At 47.2% G+C, this 19,664-nt stretch overlaps 2 non-coding genes and 2 pseudogenes across 2 annotated transcripts; all 4 read right to left on the bottom strand.

The window, feature by feature from the left end:
* Nucleotides 1–774: 774 nt before the first annotated feature.
* Nucleotides 775–951, bottom strand: LOC119733543 (annotated as a pseudogene).
* Nucleotides 952–6,294: 5,343 nt separating this feature from the next.
* LOC119733524 lies at nt 6,295–6,489 on the bottom strand. Its single transcript, XR_005271889.1, has one exon. It is a non-coding gene; the product is annotated as a U2 spliceosomal RNA (small nuclear RNA).
* Nucleotides 6,490–9,250: 2,761 nt separating this feature from the next.
* Nucleotides 9,251–9,426, bottom strand: LOC119733530 (annotated as a pseudogene).
* Nucleotides 9,427–14,793: 5,367 nt separating this feature from the next.
* On the bottom strand, nt 14,794–14,978 carry LOC119733493. The gene has a single exon (XR_005271862.1). It is a non-coding gene; the product is annotated as a U2 spliceosomal RNA (small nuclear RNA).
* Nucleotides 14,979–19,664: the final 4,686 nt, after the last annotated feature.

Below are 19,664 nucleotides of genomic sequence, written 5' to 3' on the forward strand. Positions count from 1 at the left end.
ATAATCCCGACCCCCTGAGGGCCTTGAACACATCACTTGACGTCTCCTTGCCCCCAAAACTAAGTTCGAGGGCTCGGAGACGCCTGGCTTCGCTAGCGTTTGACGGCATGCTAAGCCTAGAAAGAAAAAGGAAAGGAAAAATCCGACTTGGATTTCCTTCACAAAAATAAAAAATACCGTTACAAGCTTGTAACGGTATTGACTATATTAAATATATACAACGAAGAGTGAGTCACAACTGCTGACTCACTCAACAAGAAGATAAATCACAGGTAGCAACTGCCTACCTGTGATTAAGAAAGAAAAATGAACGCGGAGGCCAGGCCCCGCAGACCCGAAATTCCCCACCGGTGTAGTGCAGAGAACCCCGAGCCTACAGGCCCGCAATACCCGCGCTACGGCTCGCTCCCCGCTGCCGACCCACCACCTAGTGTAACGGCGGTAGTCGGCTGCGTAACGGGTCACAAGCCGCAGCACAAGCACACGGGTCCCAACCCCGCAAACACTAAAGAAAGGAAAAAATTCCCCCAACAAAGGACTTCACGGGGCTATGCACACGCACAGCCCCACCCAAATGAATAGGGCCGTGCACGCTGCCACGGCCTAAACAAAGAAACACGTAGAAACGAATGGGCCGTGCACGCTGCCACGGCCCAAACAATAGACGTGTACAAATGAATAGGCTGGCGTGTACAGCACTGCGTACACAGCCAGCAACGAAAAACCAACACGAAAAACACCCAAAATATCACCAAAAATGAAACAAAAATCTGTAAAAACTAGACCCACTTGGTCTATAAACCAAGACAAAAAGGTGGATATCAAAATTATCCTCTCACGCGATCTAAAAACTTGATTTTCTTCGAAGACAACCCGGAGCTCCGGGGAGGCGTGGCTGTCTGAAAAGAACAGATACTACACATGATCTTAGCCAAAAGGCCGAGAAGCGATAACGATTAATATTAAAACAATAGCGCGGAAAGGGATTATTCGTCTTGAAATACTGTTTGCTATTGTTCTTCTTATTATTTATTTTTGCCTTTTTTTGTTTCCTGGTGTGAAAACAAAAAAAAAAGACTCCTGCGCGTCCACCGCAACTCAACGAAACCAGGGGAGAGAGAGATGAGCAAGAAATCTCCGGCTTTCTCAGATTAACAGAGACATATACATTCTTAAAAATATTTCTATCATGCATTTTCATACACCTCGATCATATTTCACCCAAAATCTTGTTGAAAAAATTAATCCAGACAAAAAATGGGATCAATGCATCAGTGAGCGAGAGCGTCGGCACTAAATGCCGTACGTACGATGTACCGGGACAAGCATATCAATAGATGGCGCCCTTCAACACTCCCGGTCATCGCGCCTCGGCGTTTCCCATCTGGGTATTTCTCAGGGCCTGCCAATGGGTCCCACATTAGGGGCGGGGAAATACTTCAGTTTGTCAGTAAGCTCCGTGGCCGAGTGGTTAGAGAGCACATGTAGAAAGTAATAGACCGTGGGTTCGAGTCCCAGCCTGCCGCTTTCCTTTAATTGCTTGGTTATTGTTTTGTTTTGTTATTTTTTCACTTACTTATTTCCCCTTTTTGTAATAATTACTATTTTATTTCATTGATTTATTGTTTATTTCGTCATGAAGTTATAAGAAGAAAATTCGAAAGAAAAGAAAACATTCGTCATACCGTTTTCATTTGCGCTTATAATACTTATGTATCAATATCAATGCGGTCCCGCGGGGAGTTAATTGAAGAGAGAGAAAGAAAGAAAAGAAACAAACGGGAAACAAATGTCAACGCACCATTATTTGTCCATTTTTGTAACCTTTGGTGAATAAGTCATTCACATTCTACATGAGGCAACATTTAAGACAATGCATATACATACATGTATGGCTAATGTACTCAGCCGGCCGGCCGGTCACATACGCAGTGCGTAAAATTTTGCATAATGATTAAGTTAAAGGACACAGTGGGAATTCTATCTGGAACAGTGTTCTATTGTTTATAAAAAAAATTAGAGAAATTGATTTCGGCTATGAGTGAAGGTAGAGGTGGAGTTAGACAGGCAGCGACAAATCTCTTTTTTGAAGGTTGTGGTGGCTCTGAAAAGAGCCTTTTGGGTTTGTGGATGCAAAGTAAGTTCTTTTCTTTACTTTGACACTTTGGCGGTCTTCTTGGGCAGAAGAACTTGCTGGATGTTGGGAAGGACACCACCCTGCGCGATGGTAACTCCGCTCATCAACTTGTTCAACTCCTCGTCGTTGCGTATAGCAAGCTGCAGATGGCGGGGATTAATTCTCGTCTTCTTGTTGTCTCGTGCAGCGTTTCCGGCCAGTTCCAAGATCTCCGCGGTAAGGTACTCCATCACTGCCGCAAGGTAGACCGGTGCACCGGCACCGACACGCTGGGCGTAGTTGCCCTTACGCAGAAATCTGTGAACACGACCCACGGGGAACTGGAGTCCCGCCCTGGAGGACCTGCTCTTGGCCTTGCTTCTTGCTTTGCCGCTCTTTCCTCGCCCAGTCATCTTGACAGTATAGTGACAGAAGATGAATGTACTCTGCAGTAAAGGTGGTGTGTGAATGAACCCACTTGGAAAACACAACACTAGTTATAGCGTTCTGGTGGATTGGCTGAAGCGTGCCAAGTAGCCAATCACGCGACACGGGCGTGCCCGTCGCACGGTTGGGTGCACCGCATCCATTTTGGACGCGGGGGACGAGGGAACAAAAAATTACAACTGTGTCATCGTCGTTCAAAGTAATGGAATCACTAGATAAAACACAGAAACATGCAACATTCTTACCTCCATTTTAAGACGTTTTATTGTTATTCCGCCGAAGAAGTCCCATGATCTTTCGACCAGCCTCCGCACAATGGCAGTGATTCGTTGCTCTCACGCGGCGGTTAAAACTGGCCTCGGTTTCTTGCTAGATATTTGTAACATCCCACAGACGAAATCCTAATTTATTTTTTAATAGTAACCCACTCAACAAAATGCAAGCACTCGTCCGGAGATTGAAAGAAATGACCAATTGAAAAAGGCTGTGGCATAAATTAAATTATGTGTTTACGACGACGACAAGACTCAGGGATTAACTTTAATCGCATTACCTCCCCTCGCCTCACGAAGGGTAAAAGCATATTAAAAAAAAAGAGAGAGAGTGAAAGGGACACAACAGAATAAAAAAAGGTTAGTTGTAAAACCTAAGAAATGGGCTGATCGGGCGAACTGAGCTGACTGGCAAATCTCTTTTTGGAAACTGTGTTGGCTCTGAAAAGAGCCGTTTGGTTTTGAAGCCTTCAAAATTTCTATTTTGAAGTCGTGTACTTGGTGACGGCCTTGGTGCCTTCGCTGACTGCATGCTTAGCAAGCTCCCCGGGAAGAAGTAGGCGTACTGCTGTCTGCACTTCACGGCTTGTGATGGTGGACTTCTTGTTGTAGAGAGCGAGGCGAGAAGATTCGCTGGCGATGCGCTCAAACACGTCGTTGACAAAGCTGTTCATGATGCTCATTGCCTTGCTCGAGATTCCGGTGTCGGGGTGCACCTGTTTCATCACTTTGTAGATGTAGATGCCGTAGCTCTCCTTGCGACGCCGGTGCCTCTTTTTGTTTGCGCTAACCGGACCCTTAGTATTTCCGGCCTTCTTCTGACCTTTTCCGCTAACTTTGGGAGCCATATTGGAGGACTTGGAATGTATCGGATCGTGAGATCGAATGAAAGACCAGCACGTCTTGGCCGGCTTTTATTGTGCACAGCTTGGATTCTGACCACCCATGCATCGTCCACTTTCCCGCCAGTGACCGCTAACCCATGCGTGAAGAAAGCGGTATGCGTGCATAGTTATACAATGCACGCACGGCACGACCCCCCCCCCCCCCCCTCCCCGGCAAGGGTATTTTTAGCCTTTTTCTCAGACTGACACGTGTATAAGTGTCCTTCTTAAATATTATTGTCTACTGAATTTCTGGGAAATAATAAAGTCATCTCCAGCGGAGGGCGAATTAATATGTCGTAGTGCACCAATACTTCTTTAAATGTTGTTTCCCCCTTATGCACCATCCATTTATAATGAATCATACAATGTAACGCAAAACCGACGAAAATAAGAGAACGAGTACCTGTAATTGTCAAAACAGATAGGAAATATATATCATTATTACCATGCCCATAACAATTCAATTTTGCCTGGAACACGTTTCGGATGAGGCATACGTATAGAACCCAAAAAGTGGAATGTATTTGGACAGAATATCAACAATAATAATTCGGAAAAAAATCAACGGCCCTTTTCTTTATTTGAAGGAAAACTCAGGGATTGGACTTAATCTCTCTTTGAAGAAGTAGTGGCTCTGAAAAGAGCCGTTAGTTTATTTCTTTTTGCGCACACAACGTGCTCAAGCTCGTTCACCCCGAATTCGGCGGGCCAACTGGATGTCCTTGGGCATGATGGTGACCCTCTTGGCGTGAATGGCGCACAGGTTGGTGTCTTCGAAGAGGCCGACGAGGTAAGCTTCGCTCGCTTCTTGCAATGCCATGACGGCAGAATCTGGAATCGCAGTTCAGTTTTGAAATCCTGTGCAATTTCACGCACAAGTCTCTGGAATGGCAGCTTTCGGATCAGCAGTTCGGTGCTCTTCTGGTAGCGGCGAATCTCACGGAGGGCGACGGTTCCCGGTCGGTACCGATGGGGTTTCTTGACACCGCCAGTCGCCGGTGCGCTCTTGCGGGCCGCCTTGGTGGCCAACTGCTTCCTGGGGGCTTTCCCCCCGGTGCTCTTTCTTGCCGTCTGCTTGGTGCGCGCCATGGTCAAGGGTATGGTTTGATGAACGGTGATCACAACTGAGTGCAGATTGAGCGAACGGACCCCGCCTCTTAAGGCCGGCGCATAGCATCCTAGGTTGGAAGCCTAACAATGGGCTATCTTCCGATTGGGTGCTTCGGGGGCCAAGCGGAGACGCTTCAGTGATCACGATTTCCGTACGTTGAAAAAGTATAGACGTTAAATTTCAATCGAAAATGCTGCTTTTCCGAGCCTATAGTATTATGAGCCCTCGGCAACAGAATCCATTTGGATCGTTGTGACTACAATATTTCTCCCACCCCCTACTTGGGATTAATTGAACCCCAATAAACACCCCCTCCCCACAAGTGACAAACATACGGATTTCCCTGGCTGCTGTTTATGTTTGTTTTGTAATAAAGACAATAATCACACACACCCATTCGCGAACAAAATGTCACGGATCCCTCTATACGTTCCCCGCTATATCCTGAGACGAGCACCCAGTAATTATTACTTATCGACTTTGACAAAAAATGGAGACCAACATGTTTTACAGTGGAAATAGGGAGGGGAAAAGCAACTCTAAGAACACACATGACAAGGACAAGTGAAATCGAGTAAAATCAAGATTCAATCTCTTTTTTGAAATAGTGGTGGCTCTGAAAAGAGCCGTTCGGTTTGATTTTTTGAATATGGTGTCTAGCCGCCGAAGCCGTACAGCGTGCGTCCCTGTCTCTTCAGCGCATACACCACGTCCATTGCAGTGACAGTCTTCCTCTTGGCGTGCTCGCAGTAGGTGACTGCATCGCGGATAACGTTCTCCAGGAAAACCTTGAGGACTCCGCGGGTTTCTTCGTAGATGAGCCCGGAGATACGCTTGACTCCTCCGCGGCGGGCCAGCCGACGAATGGCTGGTTTAGTGATTCCCTGGATGTTATCTCGGAGAACCTTGCGGTGTCGCTTGGCACCCCCTTTGCCTAGTCCCTTTCCTCCTTTGCCACGGCCAGACATGTTTGTGTCTCCTCAGTCGGTTGTAGATGATTCAATGGCCATCCCAGCCCCGGCGAGGCAACTTATAGGACATGCGCGGACGCGATATGAGCATGCGAAGCCATCAACTGTTACGGCGCCCTCTGGCGACCAATCGTGGCAGGAGCACTCATCCTGGGAAACAAACAAATCAGAAGCAAAACAAGGGGGAAAAGGGATAACAAATAAGAAAAGGAAGAAGATGCCTAGAAACATATTGCAACGAGACTCAAACAATACATTTATAACCAGACACAGAGGGGTCGTGGCCAAGCCTTTTTTTTTTTTTTTTTTTTTTTTACACTTGAACGAAATCAATGGAAACGCCAACATCATAATTTAACAAGACTTTACACACTTACTAATATTTACTAATTCAATGTGAAAGCCTGTCACAAAAACGTCAAAAGAAACGAACCTTTAACGACGGGGCACCACAGTCAGAACCTGCGCCGTATTAATTTCTGTTCCCCGAAGGGAGTGGGCCGAATCCCGGATGTACTGCTATACCGGGCCAACCCGTGGCCGGGACGAGGCAAGCCTCTAGAGTCCGCCAGCCCAAATCCAAAAATCAGTTTAATATACTGGCTGTTCAATGAACAGCGTTTCAGATATTAAGCCGGAAAAGAACAGATACTAATTTTGGTTTCGGGATCCTCCTAAAGAAGATCCCAGGATAATGGTAGTCACACTACACCTTAGTAAGTGAGGCTACGATCCAGCCGGCTAGTGATCGTGTTTGCCGCATTTCGCCATGTAAAAGAATGCGTGGACGGGTTGAAAGACCGCCAGCCAGTCCTTAAAAAGAAAAGTCGGAAATGAGGTGACCGAGCTCCGCGGCGCCGATCCCACAAGATGTGGAATCTGAACCACGGCGGTCAAGCTCTAAATCCAGGACACAGTTAAAGTCTCCTGCTAAAATAACAGGACAAACTACCCGTCAAGAAACAAGACAACTCCGTGAAGAAGAGACGACGCGACCTGGGGTCAGTCGGGGCATAAACTGTGCACAATCGCACACCTTTCCTCCCCCCGGACCGCGCAAAATTCCAGAAACGATCCTTCCATCAGAATCGATGGAAAGATCAGAAAATTCAAAAGGACTTTTGGCAGGCAGAAGGATGACGGTCCCGCAGGAAGAAGATGTGCCAAAACTGGCAAAAATCTTCCCCCTCCACTCCGCCTGCCAAGAAACTAAATCGTCATTGCCAGAAATATGACACTCCTGAAGACAGGAAATATCATACTCCCGACAAAGACTAAAAAACGCGTCTCTCTTCACGGGGTCACGCATTCCATTGACATTCAATGAAAGCATTGACCATGGTGTGCTGAAGTGAACATATTACTCGGGTGGATCACCTTTCGGTTTACCACCCGAGTCTAGAGTGGCAGCGGGGGGAGAACTACTGTCCCCCACCCGCTTGTCCGTATCCGGGCCCTGGGGCTCGGACCGGCTAGTTTGTGTGTCCCCCAAAGGTGTTGTGCGGGGGACAGCACTAATTTTGGATGACTTTGTAGGCTCATCCACTTTCATCTCAGACTCAGATGAGTCTGAGAGACATTTCCCCGAGATTTTTTTGGGGACTGCACCCGAAGAGGGAGAATCGGAGCCAGAAGAGGGATGACGAGCCCTCTTCTTCATCTTCCTCTTCCCTCTAACGGGTAAAAAACCCACCGCCCTATCTATTGCAGCCGCCTGGCAGTCAATGGCGTCGCAAGACACCACGGGCTTGGCGTTAATACCCGTGCAGTCTGCGCAGCCGGCCACATGAAAGGGCATAGCCCTCGAAATCCACGGTCGCAATGGAAACATTCCCACGCGACCGGAGACTTCAGAGGGCCTATCTGCCTCGAGCATTGAATGCACGCTGCTCGAGGCAATTCAAAATTCGACGACTCGGAACTCTCCGAGTCTGACAAATCAGACCCGGGAGTTACAGCTGGGTTGGACTTCTCCGCCGCCGCCACGTCCAAAACGGGCGTGGACTCGGGGGAAGACGGAGAAGACTCCAACCCACTAGATTTGGCAGGAGAGGATTCCGCTCCAACAGATGGTACCGGAGCAGACTTCCCCTGCACTACTACATCAGCCCACCGTTTGGTGGGCTGAACTTTCCTGGCGAAGGATTTGGGACACAGCTTAAAGCCATGCCCCTCCTCCTCGCACAAAGTACAAACCACCCTGTTGGGGCATTCCCCAGAAGGGTGGCCTACAAGCAAACATTTGTAGCACCTTACGGTACTACATTTGTTTGCCGAGTGTGTCGGGTCCCCGCACCGGGCGCACGTCCGGGTCTGGCCGGAGTGGCCGACCCAGGCGTTGCGGTTCCCAATGCGGAGAACCGACGGTATAGATTTGACACCCGACATTAAGTACTGTCGGGTGCCAGTGAATACGGCAGGTTCCTCAGGGTAGGTTTGGAATCTTCCCTTGTGGACCCTGCCGTACCTAGACAAGATGGACCGGACGACATTGTCGTCCACGTCCATCTCAACGTACTTGACAGTGACCAGCTTCAGGCCGAATGATGAAACACGGCAACCTGGAAGCCGGTCTAAAACTGGCTCAAACTTTCGAGCTAGTGCGACCGATTTGAACGTCATGTCAAATCGGCCGCCAGGTAGGGGTTGCAAGGCCTCAAGGTGAGTGGCCGGGATAATCCCGACCCCCTGAGGGCCTTGAACACATCACTTGACGTCTCCTTGCCCCCAAAACTAAGTTCGAGGGCTCGGAGACGCCTGGCTTCGCTAGCGTTTGACGGCATGCTAAGCCTAGAAAGAAAAAGGAAAGGAAAAATCCGACTTGGATTTCCTTCACAAAAATAAAAATACCGTTACAAGCTTGTAACGGTATTGACTATATTAAATATATACAACGAAGAGTGAGTCACAACTGCTGACTCACTCAACAAGAAGATAAATCACAGGTAGCAACTGCCTACCTGTGATTAAGAAAGAAAAATGAACGCGGAGGCCAGGCCCCGCAGACCCGAAATTCCCCACCGGTGTAGTGCAGAGAACCCCGAGCCTACAGGCCCGCAATACCCGCGCTACGGCTCGCTCCCCGCTGCCGACCCACCACCTAGTGTAACGGCGGTAGCCGGCTGCGTAACGGGTCACAAGCCGCAGCACAAGCACACGGGTCCCAACCCCGCAAACACTAAAGAAAGGAAAAAATTCCCCCAACAAAGGACTTCACGGGGCTATGCACACGCACAGCCCCACCCAAATGAATAGGGCCGTGCACGCTGCCACGGCCTAAACAAAGAAACACGTAGAAACGAATGGGCCGTGCACGCTGCCACGGCCCAAACAATAGACGTGTACAAATGAATAGGCTGGCGTGTACAGCACTGCGTACACAGCCAGCAACGAAAAACCAAAACCAAAAACACCCAAAATATCACCAAAATGAAACAAAAATCTGTAAAAACTAGACCTACTTGGTCTATAAACCAAGACAAAAACGTGATACAAAAATTATCGACTCACGCGATCTAAAAACTTGATTTTCTTCGAAGACAACCCGGAGCTCCGGGGAGGCGTGGCTGTCTGAAAAGAACAGATACTACACATGATCTTAGCCAAAAGGCCGAGAAGCGATAACGATTAATATTAAAACAATAGCGCGGAAAGGGATTATTCGTCTTGAAATACTGTTTGCTATTGTTCTTCTTATTATTTATTTTTGCCTTTTTTGTTTCCTGGTGTGAAAACAAAAAAAAAGACTCCTGCGCGTCCACCGCAACTCAACGAAACCAGGGGAGAGAGAGATGAGCAAGAAATCTCCGGCTTTCTCAGATTAACAGAGACATATACATTCTTAAAAATATTTCTATCATGCATTTTCATACACCTCGATCATATTTCACCCAAAATCTTGTTGAAAAAATTAATCCAGACAAAAAATGGGATCAATGCATCAGTGAGCGAGAGCGTCGGCACTAAATGCCGTACGTACGATGTACCGGGACAAGCATATCAATAGATGGCGCCCTTCAACACTCCCGGTCATCGCGCCTCGGCGTTTCCCATCTGGGTATTTCTCAGGGCCTGCCAATGGGTCCCACATTAGGGGCGGGGAAATACTTCAGTTTGTCAGTAAGCTCCGTGGCCGAGTGGTTAGAGAGCACATGTAGAAAGTAATAGACCGTGGGTTCGAGTCCCAGCCTGCCGCTTTCCTTTAATTGCTTGGTTATTGTTTTGTTTTGTTATTTTTTCACTTACTTATTTCCCCTTTTTGTAATAATTACTATTTTATTTCATTGATTTATTGTTTATTTCGTCATGAAGTTATAAGAAGAAAATTCGAAAGAAAAGAAAACATTCGTCATACCGTTTTCATTTGCGCTTATAATACTTATGTATCAATATCAATGCGGTCCCGCGGGGAGTTAATTGAAGAGAGAGAAAGAAAGAAAAGAAACAAACGGGAAACAAATGTCAACGCACCATTATTTGTCCATTTTTGTAACCTTTGGTGAATAAGTCATTCACATTCTACATGAGGCAACATTTAAGACAATGCATATACATACATGTATGGCTAATGTACTCAGCCGGCCGGCCGGTCACATACGCAGTGCGTAAAATTTTGCATAATGATTAAGTTAAAGGACACAGTGGGAATTCTATCTGGAACAGTGTTCTATTGTTTATAAAAAAAATTAGAGAAATTGATTTCGGCTATGAGTGAAGGTAGAGGTGGAGTTAGACAGGCAGCGACAAATCTCTTTTTTGAAGGTTGTGGTGGCTCTGAAAAGAGCCTTTTGGGTTTGTGGATGCAAAGTAAGTTCTTTTCTTTACTTTGACACTTTGGCGGTCTTCTTGGGCAGAAGAACTTGCTGGATGTTGGGAAGGACACCACCCTGCGCGATGGTAACTCCGCTCATCAACTTGTTCAACTCCTCGTCGTTGCGTATAGCAAGCTGCAGATGGCGGGGATTAATTCTCGTCTTCTTGTTGTCTCGTGCAGCGTTTCCGGCCAGTTCCAAGATCTCCGCGGTAAGGTACTCCATCACTGCCGCAAGGTAGACCGGTGCACCGGCACCGACACGCTGGGCGTAGTTGCCCTTACGCAGAAATCTGTGAACACGACCCACGGGGAACTGGAGTCCCGCCCTGGAGGACCTGCTCTTGGCCTTGCTTCTTGCTTTGCCGCTCTTTCCTCGCCCAGTCATCTTGACAGTATAGTGACAGAAGATGAATGTACTCTGCAGTAAAGGTGGTGTGTGAATGAACCCACTTGGAAAACACAACACTAGTTATAGCGTTCTGGTGGATTGGCTGAAGCGTGCCAAGTAGCCAATCACGCGACACGGGCGTGCCCGTCGCACGGTTGGGTGCACCGCATCCATTTTGGACGCGGGGGACGAGGGAACAAAAAATTACAACTGTGTCATCGTCGTTCAAAGTAATGGAATCACTAGATAAAACACAGAAACATGCAACATTCTTACCTCCATTTTAAGACGTTTTATTGTTATTCCGCCGAAGAAGTCCCATGATCTTTCGACCAGCCTCCGCACAATGGCAGTGATTCGTTGCTCTCACGCGGCGGTTAAAACTGGCCTCGGTTTCTTGCTAGATATTTGTAACATCCCACAGACGAAATCCTAATTTATTTTTTAATAGTAACCCACTCAACAAAATGCAAGCACTCGTCCGGAGATTGAAAGAAATGACCAATTGAAAAAGGCTGTGGCATAAATTAAATTATGTGTTTACGACGACGACAAGACTCAGGGATTAACTTTAATCGCATTACCTCCCCTCGCCTCACGAAGGGTAAAAGCATATTAAAAAAAAAGAGAGAGAGTGAAAGGGACACAACAGAATAAAAAAAGGTTAGTTGTAAAACCTAAGAAATGGGCTGATCGGGCGAACTGAGCTGACTGGCAAATCTCTTTTTGGAAACTGTGTTGGCTCTGAAAAGAGCCGTTTGGTTTTGAAGCCTTCAAAATTTCTATTTTGAAGTCGTGTACTTGGTGACGGCCTTGGTGCCTTCGCTGACTGCATGCTTAGCAAGCTCCCCGGGAAGAAGTAGGCGTACTGCTGTCTGCACTTCACGGCTTGTGATGGTGGACTTCTTGTTGTAGAGAGCGAGGCGAGAAGATTCGCTGGCGATGCGCTCAAACACGTCGTTGACAAAGCTGTTCATGATGCTCATTGCCTTGCTCGAGATTCCGGTGTCGGGGTGCACCTGTTTCATCACTTTGTAGATGTAGATGCCGTAGCTCTCCTTGCGACGCCGGTGCCTCTTTTTGTTTGCGCTAACCGGACCCTTAGTATTTCCGGCCTTCTTCTGACCTTTTCCGCTAACTTTGGGAGCCATATTGGAGGACTTGGAATGTATCGGATCGTGAGATCGAATGAAAGACCAGCACGTCTTGGCCGGCTTTTATTGTGCACAGCTTGGATTCTGACCACCCATGCATCGTCCACTTTCCCGCCAGTGACCGCTAACCCATGCGTGAAGAAAGCGGTATGCGTGCATAGTTATACAATGCACGCACGGCACGACCCCCCCCCCCCCCCCCTCCCCGGCAAGGGTATTTTTAGCCTTTTTCTCAGACTGACACGTGTATAAGTGTCCTTCTTAAATATTATTGTCTACTGAATTTCTGGGAAATAATAAAGTCATCTCCAGCGGAGGGCGAATTAATATGTCGTAGTGCACCAATACTTCTTTAAATGTTGTTTCCCCCTTATGCACCATCCATTTATAATGAATCATACAATGTAACGCAAAACCGACGAAAATAAGAGAACGAGTACCTGTAATTGTCAAAACAGATAGGAAATATATATCATTATTACCATGCCCATAACAATTCAATTTTGCCTGGAACACGTTTCGGATGAGGCATACGTATAGAACCCAAAAAGTGGAATGTATTTGGACAGAATATCAACAATAATAATTCGGAAAAAAATCAACGGCCCTTTATTCTTTATTTGAAGGAAAACTCAGGGATTGGACTTAATCTCTCTTTGAAGAAGTAGTGGCTCTGAAAAGAGCCGTTAGTTTTATTTCTTTTTGCGCACACAACGTGCTCAAGCTCGTTCACCCCGAATTCGGCGGGCCAACTGGATGTCCTTGGGCATGATGGTGACCCTCTTGGCGTGAATGGCGCACAGGTTGGTGTCTTCGAAGAGGCCGACGAGGTAAGCTTCGCTCGCTTCTTGCAATGCCATGACGGCAGAACTCTGGAATCGCAGTTCAGTTTTGAAATCCTGTGCAATTTCACGCACAAGTCTCTGGAATGGCAGCTTTCGGATCAGCAGTTCGGTGCTCTTCTGGTAGCGGCGAATCTCACGGAGGGCGACGGTTCCCGGTCGGTACCGATGGGGTTTCTTGACACCGCCAGTCGCCGGTGCGCTCTTGCGGGCCGCCTTGGTGGCCAACTGCTTCCTGGGGGCTTTCCCCCCGGTGCTCTTTCTTGCCGTCTGCTTGGTGCGCGCCATGGTCAAGGGTATGGTTTGATGAACGGTGATCACAACTGAGTGCAGATTGAGCGAACGGACCCCGCCTCTTAAGGCCGGCGCATAGCATCCTAGGTTGGAAGCCTAACAATGGGCTATCTTCCGATTGGGTGCTTCGGGGGCCAAGCGGAGACGCTTCAGTGATCACGATTTCCGTACGTTGAAAAAGTATAGACGTTAAATTTCAATCGAAAATGCTGCTTTTCCGAGCCTATAGTATTATGAGCCCTCGGCAACAGAATCCATTTGGGATCGTTGTGACTACAATATTTCTCCCACCCCCTACTTGGGATTAATTGAACCCCAATAAACACCCCCTCCCCCACCCCCTAAAAGAAAAGTGACAAACATACGGATTTCCCTGGCTGCTGTTTATGTTTGTTTTGTAATAAAGACAATAATCACACACACCCATTCGCGAACAAAATGTCACGGATCCCTCTATACGTTCCCCGCTATATCCTGAGACGAGCACCCAGTAATTATTACTTAATCGACTTTGACAAAAAATGGAGACCAGACATGTTTTACAGTGGAAATAGGGAGGGGAAAAGCAACTCTAAGAACACACATGACAAGGACAAGTGAAATCGAGTAAAATCAAGATTCAATCTCTTTTTTGAAATAGTGGTGGCTCTGAAAAGAGCCGTTCGGTTTGATTTTTGAATATGGTGTCTAGCCGCCGAAGCCGTACAGCGTGCGTCCCTGTCTCTTCAGCGCATACACCACGTCCATTGCAGTGACAGTCTTCCTCTTGGCGTGCTCGCAGTAGGTGACTGCATCGCGGATAACGTTCTCCAGGAAAACCTTGAGGACTCCGCGGGTTTCTTCGTAGATGAGCCCGGAGATACGCTTGACTCCTCCGCGGCGGGCCAGCCGACGAATGGCTGGTTTAGTGATTCCCTGGATGTTATCTCGGAGAACCTTGCGGTGTCGCTTGGCACCCCCTTTGCCTAGTCCCTTTCCTCCTTTGCCACGGCCAGACATGTTTGTGTCTCCTCAGTCGGTTGTAGATGATTCAATGGCCATCCCAGCCCCGGCGAGGCAACTTATAGGACATGCGCGGACGCGATATGAGCATGCGAAGCCATCAACTGTTACGGCGCCCTCTGGCGACCAATCGTGGCAGGAGCACTCATCCTGGGAAACAAACAAATCAGAAGCAAAACAAGGGGGAAAAGGGATAACAAATAAGAAAAGGAAGAAGATGCCTAGAAACATATTGCAACGAGACTCAAACAATACATTTATAACCAGACACAGAGGGGTCGTGGCCAAGCCTTTTTTTTTTTTTTTTTTTTTTTACACCTTGAACGGAAATCAATGGAAACGCCAACATCATAATTTAACAAGACTTTACACACTTACTAATATTTACCGTAATTCAATGTGAAAGCCCTGTCACCAAAACGTCAAAAGAAAACGAACCTTTAACGACGGGGCACCGTAGTCAGAACCTGTTTTTGTATTAATTTATGTTCCCCGAAGGGAGTGGGCCGAATCCCGGATGTACTGCTATACCGGGCCAACCCGTGGCCGGGACGAGGCAAGCCTCTATTCCACGGCCCAAATCCAAAAATCAGTTTAATATACTGGCTGTTCAATGAACAGCGTTTCAGATATTAAGCTGAAAAGAACAGATACTTATTTTTTAGGGTTCCCCCACAAGACCACAAGTGGGGAACCAGGCAGGCCGACCACGCCGGACCAAGCTAGTAGGGTTGCGAACCCTCCTGCCCGGGACAAAACAACAACACGCAAAACCCGAAGGTTTACATAAAACTGACAACATAGAAACGGCCCGAAGGCCACACACATAGGCCTGTACATTTGGGGGTGGCACTAGGTACCAACCACTTGCCAAATGCACAGAAAACACCCCGAAGGGATACCACCAAGGTAGGATCACCCGAACTGGCCGCCCTTGGGAAACCAGCCGGGGACCGCTTCGGGGGCGGGGCCTTACAGTCTCAAGGCAAAGTGCAATGCCGAGTCTGGACCTCCTCCTGATATTCCTGACCAAGACTTAGACCAAAGTGCAATGATCTTAGCCAAAAGGCCGAGAAGCGATAACGATTAATATTAAAACAATAGCGCGGAAAGGGATTATTCGTCTTGAAATACTGTTTGCTATTGTTCTTCTTATTATTTATTTTTGCCTTTTTTTGTTTCCTGGTGTGAAAACAAAAAAAAAGACTCCTGCGCGTCCACCGCAACTCAACGAAACCAGGGGAGAGAGAGATGAGCAAGAAATCTCCGGCTTTCTCAGATTAACAGAGACATATACATTCTTAAAAATATTTCTATCATGCATTTTCATACACCTCGATCATATTTCACCCAAAATCTTGTTGAAAAAATTAATCCAGACAAAAAATGGGATCAATGCATCAGTGAGCGAGAGCGTCGGCACTAAATGCCGTACGTACGATGTACCGGGACAAGCATATCAATAGATGGCGCCCTTCAACACTCCCGGTCATCGCGCCTCGGCGTTTCCCATCTGGGTATTTCTCAGGGCCTGCCAATGGGTCCCACATTAGGGGCGGGGAAATACTTCAGTTTGTCAGTAAGCTCCGTGGCCGAGTGGTTAGAGAGCACATGTAGAAAGTAATAGACCGTGGGTTCGAGTCCCAGCCTGCCGCTTTCCTTTAATTGCTTGGTTATTGTTTTGTTTTGTTATTTTTTCACTTACTTATTTCCCCTTTTTGTAATAATTACTATTTTATTTCATTGATTTATTGTTTATTTCGTCATGAAGTTATAAGAAGAAAATTCGAAAGAAAAGAAAACATTCGTCATACCGTTTTCATTTGCGCTTATAATACTTATGTATCAATATCAATGCGGTCCCGCGGGGAGTTAATTGAAGAGAGAGAAAGAAAGAAAAGAAACAAACGGGAAACAAATGTCAACGCACCATTATTTGTCCATTTTTGTAACCTTTGGTGAATAAGTCATTCACATTCTACATGAGGCAACATTTAAGACAATGCATATACATACATGTATGGCTAATGTACTCAGCCGGCCGGCCGGTCACATACGCAGTGCGTAAAATTTTGCATAATGATTAAGTTAAAGGACACAGTGGGAATTCTATCTGGAACAGTGTTCTATTGTTTATAAAAAAAATTAGAGAAATTGATTTCGGCTATGAGTGAAGGTAGAGGTGGAGTTAGACAGGCAGCGACAAATCTCTTTTTTGAAGGTTGTGGTGGCTCTGAAAAGAGCCTTTTGGGTTTGTGGATGCAAAGTAAGTTCTTTTCTTTACTTTGACACTTTGGCGGTCTTCTTGGGCAGAAGAACTTGCTGGATGTTGGGAAGGACACCACCCTGCGCGATGGTAACTCCGCTCATCAACTTGTTCAACTCCTCGTCGTTGCGTATAGCAAGCTGCAGATGGCGGGGATTAATTCTCGTCTTCTTGTTGTCTCGTGCAGCGTTTCCGGCCAGTTCCAAGATCTCCGCGGTAAGGTACTCCATCACTGCCGCAAGGTAGACCGGTGCACCGGCACCGACACGCTGGGCGTAGTTGCCCTTACGCAGAAATCTGTGAACACGACCCACGGGGAACTGGAGTCCCGCCCTGGAGGACCTGCTCTTGGCCTTGCTTCTTGCTTTGCCGCTCTTTCCTCGCCCAGTCATCTTGACAGTATAGTGACAGAAGATGAATGTACTCTGCAGTAAAGGTGGTGTGTGAATGAACCCACTTGGAAAACACAACACTAGTTATAGCGTTCTGGTGGATTGGCTGAAGCGTGCCAAGTAGCCAATCACGCGACACGGGCGTGCCCGTCGCACGGTTGGGTGCACCGCATCCATTTTGGACGCGGGGGACGAGGGAACAAAAAATTACAACTGTGTCATCGTCGTTCAAAGTAATGGAATCACTAGATAAAACACAGAAACATGCAACATTCTTACCTCCATTTTAAGACGTTTTATTGTTATTCCGCCGAAGAAGTCCCATGATCTTTCGACCAGCCTCCGCACAATGGCAGTGATTCGTTGCTCTCACGCGGCGGTTAAAACTGGCCTCGGTTTCTTGCTAGATATTTGTAACATCCCACAGACGAAATCCTAATTTATTTTTTAATAGTAACCCACTCAACAAAATGCAAGCACTCGTCCGGAGATTGAAAGAAATGACCAATTGAAAAAGGCTGTGGCATAAATTAAATTATGTGTTTACGACGACGACAAGACTCAGGGATTAACTTTAATCGCATTACCTCCCCTCGCCTCACGAAGGGTAAAAGCATATTAAAAAAAAAGAGAGAGAGTGAAAGGGACACAACAGAATAAAAAAAGGTTAGTTGTAAAACCTAAGAAATGGGCTGATCGGGCGAACTGAGCTGACTGGCAAATCTCTTTTTGGAAACTGTGTTGGCTCTGAAAAGAGCCGTTTGGTTTTGAAGCCTTCAAAATTTCTATTTTGAAGTCGTGTACTTGGTGACGGCCTTGGTGCCTTCGCTGACTGCATGCTTAGCAAGCTCCCCGGGAAGAAGTAGGCGTACTGCTGTCTGCACTTCACGGCTTGTGATGGTGGACTTCTTGTTGTAGAGAGCGAGGCGAGAAGATTCGCTGGCGATGCGCTCAAACACGTCGTTGACAAAGCTGTTCATGATGCTCATTGCCTTGCTCGAGATTCCGGTGTCGGGGTGCACCTGTTTCATCACTTTGTAGATGTAGATGCCGTAGCTCTCCTTGCGACGCCGGTGCCTCTTTTTGTTTGCGCTAACCGGACCCTTAGTATTTCCGGCCTTCTTCTGACCTTTTCCGCTAACTTTGGGAGCCATATTGGAGGACTTGGAATGTATCGGATCGTGAGATCGAATGAAAGACCAGCACGTCTTGGCCGGCTTTTATTGTGCACAGCTTGGATTCTGACCACCCATGCATCGTCCACTTTCCCGCCAGTGACCGCTAACCCATGCGTGAAGAAAGCGGTATGCGTGCATAGTTATACAATGCACGCACGGCACGACCCCCCCCCCCCCCTCCCCGGCAAGGGTATTTTTAGCCTTTTTCTCAGACTGACACGTGTATAAGTGTCCTTCTTAAATATTATTGTCTACTGAATTTCTGGGAAATAATAAAGTCATCTCCAGCGGAGGGCGAATTAATATGTCGTAGTGCACCAATACTTCTTTAAATGTTGTTTCCCCCTTATGCACCATCCATTTATAATGAATCATACAATGTAACGCAAAACCGACGAAAATAAGAGAACGAGTACCTGTAATTGTCAAAACAGATAGGAAATATATATCATTATTACCATGCCCATAACAATTCAATTTTGCCTGGAACACGTTTCGGATGAGGCATACGTATAGAACCCAAAAAGTGGAATGTATTTGGACAGAATATCAACAATAATAATTCGGAAAAAAATCAACGGCCCTTTATTCTTTATTTGAAGGAAAACTCAGGGATTGGACTTAATCTCTCTTTGAAGAAGTAGTGGCTCTGAAAAGAGCCGTTAGTTTTATTTCTTTTTGCGCACACAACGTGCTCAAGCTCGTTCACCCCGAATTCGGCGGGCCAACTGGATGTCCTTGGGCATGATGGTGACCCTCTTGGCGTGAATGGCGCACAGGTTGGTGTCTTCGAAGAGGCCGACGAGGTAAGCTTCGCTCGCTTCTTGCAATGCCATGACGGCAGAACTCTGGAATCGCAGTTCAGTTTTGAAATCCTGTGCAATTTCACGCACAAGTCTCTGGAATGGCAGCTTTCGGATCAGCAGTTCGGTGCTCTTCTGGTAGCGGCGAATCTCACGGAGGGCGACGGTTCCCGGTCGGTACCGATGGGGTTTCTTGACACCGCCAGTCGCCGGTGCGCTCTTGCGGGCCGCCTTGGTGGCCAACTGCTTCCTGGGGGCTTTCCCCCCGGTGCTCTTTCTTGCCGTCTGCTTGGTGCGCGCCATGGTCAAGGGTATGGTTTGATGAACGGTGATCACAACTGAGTGCAGATTGAGCGAACGGACCCCGCCTCTTAAGGCCGGCGCATAGCATCCTAGGTTGGAAGCCTAACAATGGGCTATCTTCCGATTGGGTGCTTCGGGGGCCAAGCGGAGACGCTTCAGTGATCACGATTTCCGTACGTTGAAAAAGTATAGACGTTAAATTTCAATCGAAAATGCTGCTTTTCCGAGCCTATAGTATTATGAGCCCTCGGCAACAGAATCCATTTGGGATCGTTGTGACTACAATATTTCTCCCACCCCCTACTTGGGATTAATTGAACCCCAATAAACACCCCCTCCCCCACCCCCTAAAAGAAAAGTGACAAACATACGGATTTCCCTGGCTGCTGTTTATGTTTGTTTTGTAATAAAGACAATAATCACAC

The sequence above is a fragment of the Patiria miniata genome, unplaced genomic scaffold (genome assembly GCF_015706575.1).
Source record: "Patiria miniata isolate m_02_andy unplaced genomic scaffold, ASM1570657v1 HiC_scaffold_25, whole genome shotgun sequence".
Taxonomy (NCBI): Eukaryota; Metazoa; Echinodermata; class Asteroidea; order Valvatida; family Asterinidae; genus Patiria; species Patiria miniata.